This window comes from Bactrocera latifrons, unplaced genomic scaffold, assembly GCF_001853355.1.
Source record: "Bactrocera latifrons isolate USDA-ARS-PBARC rearing strain unplaced genomic scaffold, ASM185335v1 scaffold_963, whole genome shotgun sequence".
NCBI lineage: Eukaryota > Metazoa > Arthropoda > Insecta > Diptera > Tephritidae > Bactrocera > Bactrocera latifrons.
Window position 1 is genome coordinate 16,507 of NW_017537671.1, and position 2,941 is coordinate 19,447.

Sequence of the window (2,941 nt, forward strand, 5' to 3'; positions counted from 1 at the left end):
GGTGGCAACCTTTACGGCAACACAGCGACACGAGTAGATATACACGCGCACGAGTTCGACATAACTTTAACTTAATATTAATATACCTTTCAATTTCATTATTAACTTTTCCATTAAATAAATAATTTGTTAAATAAGTGTTATCAATTCATTTCGAGGAGCATAGTACCATCCTAGCCTTTCGGAGCCTTACAGGTCAGAAGTCGGATGAGTCTGCGCATAAGACTGTGAAATTTCGCGAGCAACGGTTTGTTGAGACTCCGCTGGGCAAGCGTCGGTGCTCCGCTGGCATCCCGAGTATTTTGTTGAACGTTGAATTCAAATACAGTGCGCAGAACGTTAATTGTCCAGTAGCGAAAGAGGGATAATCAAGTTATATCCCTGAACGGTAGCGAAAACATGTAAGCGTAAGTGTAACGACAACGTGCGACTTTAATGAACAAAACAAAACGACTTAATTCTAATTAGAATTCTGTGCAAAACACGCACAATCGAACAAACGTAAATAATTAAAATGGCGGTAGTGAAAACCAGTAGTCTGAAATTATCTGAAATAAAAGAATTACTTAGCGAAAGAGGTTTAGAAACGGAAGGGCATAAAAATGAACTAATTTTGCGACTAATTGAAGCGGTTGGTGCGGACGTGATAGAATTTACACAAACGAATGTGCAAGATCAAATAAATGAGTTGCGCGAAATGTTTACCTCGGTGCTGCAGCTGATGCAGTCTAATTGGAATACGACCCCGAGTGATAACGTGAGTAACTTAACAAGCGCAACTTAACTTGCGGAACAAGCACGTTTAGAATCACCTAGTACAAGGGCGACTAAAATTAATTATTCTGTAAAAGAAATTGCAGAAACGATACCAGACTTCGATCCAACATCCGAATCGTCAATCACGGTTGAGCTGTTTGTAGATAGAGTTAATGGTGCTATGAGTTTAGTGGGAAGAAAAGTGTTTGTTGTTGGCTGTTTATAGTCGACTCAAAGACGCCGCGAAAATTTGGCTCAATTCGACAGACAAATTGTATTCCAGTTCAGCTGCACACCAGATGAAGCTGATATACACTACAAAATGAGTCAGGCAGTGCGTAAGCCAAATGAAAACTTATTAGACTATTGCTTTCGCGTGAGTGCATTAGGGCAACGATTTACATTGAGTGAGTCTGCAATCGTGAAATATGCTAGAGATGGGTTAAAACATCGTGACCTACAAACGGCTATGGCAACTACTCGTTTTAAAACAATGCGTGAGTTTCGTCAAGCAATAACGGATTATAGCAAAAACATTCCAACGGGTTCGGATAAATATGAGAAACACATTGAAAGTGAGAAAAGCGTAAGTGTTAGCGATATACTTAAATAAACAAGTAATTTGTTATAATTGCCAAGAAAAAGGACATTTTTCGAGTAAATGTCCTAAACCACAACGCACTCGAAGATGCAATGATTGTGATAAACTGCATCCTAAAAGTGAACCGGAAAATTGCGGGAAAAAGAAAACCGTAGTGAGAAAAACGAATATAGCGCGAGAAACAATAACGAATAACATTTTTGAGCAATGTGTTGTCGTAAACGGTCAACAATTAATGGCATTTATTGATACGGGCAGTGAGTGCTGCATGGTCAGAGCTACGGTAGCAAATAACTTAAAATGTGAAAAAGAAAAATGCGCATTAAAAATAAGTGGGTTTTGTGGTGGTATTATATAGGTCTACGCGAAAATTCGTGTACAAATACAAATTGAAAACCTAAAGCGGGACGTTATATTATATGTCGTAGATGATCAACTCTTAGCAGCAGATTTACTGCTGGGCCAAGACCTTTTTAATGATATGCGGGCTGTTATTGTAGATGGTCGTATAACTTTTGCAAGCGATAATAAATTTACTATCGATGATATAAAGGGCGGTATAAGCGAGTTAAGTGCTAAAAATGATTTACGAACTATTAGCGTGTAATATTATTACAAAATCAAATTCTGAATATTTGAGTCCAATGATTCTAGTTAAAAAGAAAAACGGCAGAGAGCATTTATGCGTTGATTTCAGACGATCGAATCTACATATGCGTAAAGAAGTTTTTCCAAAGCCAAACATTGAGAAACAGTTGCAAATCGCAAAGCAATACGTGTATTTTACTGTGCTCGACTTAAATAGTGGGTGTTACCAAATACCGATTGCGAAAGATATTCAAAAATATACTGCTTTCGTAACAACGGAAGGGTTGTTCGAATTTAAACGAATGCCCTTTGGCCTTAAAAATGCGCCAGTYGTATTTTCGCGATTAATTGCCAAAATTAAAGAGCGTGTTAAGAGTGACGATATGATGAACTATATGGACGATATATTAATCGGAAGTCAAACGGTAAGCGAAATGTATGAAAAATTACATCGAGTGTTGAGTGCTCTTCGCGACGTAAACGTAACGTTAAATATACAAAAATGCGAGTTTTTGAAAAACACTATACAATTTCTGGATCAGTTGACACCTGACGATATTGCGCCAGGACTAGTTAAAACCCTTTCGATACGGGATTACAAAACGCCAACAAGTGTAGTCGAAGTTCGGCAGTTTCTYGGTCTGAGCGGGTACTTTCGTAAATTTGTAACAGCCTATGCGTTGATAGCCGCCCCGCTAAATCGTTTACTTCATAAAAACGAACCCTTCATATGGGCAGAAGATCAAGAAAGTGCGCTTAATAAACTGAACACAATTTTAGCGTCTCGACCAGTGATGACTGCATTTCGGTTGACGCGCGTTCGATCGGTCTGGCCGGCGTTCTATTGCAAAAATAAAACGAAGACTGGAAACCAGTCATATACTATAGTCGCGCGACTACGGACCCGGAAAAACATTATCATAGCTACGAGCTGGAAACGCTCGCGGTTGTCGAATCTATCGAAAGACTTAGATACTATATTTACGGTAAAAAAAT

The 2,941-nt window shown here is 38.7% G+C and overlaps 1 pseudogene; it reads left to right on the top strand.

Moving 5' to 3' along the window:
- Positions 1-514: 514 nt before the first annotated feature.
- Positions 515-1,082, top strand: LOC108977881 (annotated as a pseudogene).
- The last annotated feature ends 1,859 nt before the right edge of the window (positions 1,083-2,941 follow it).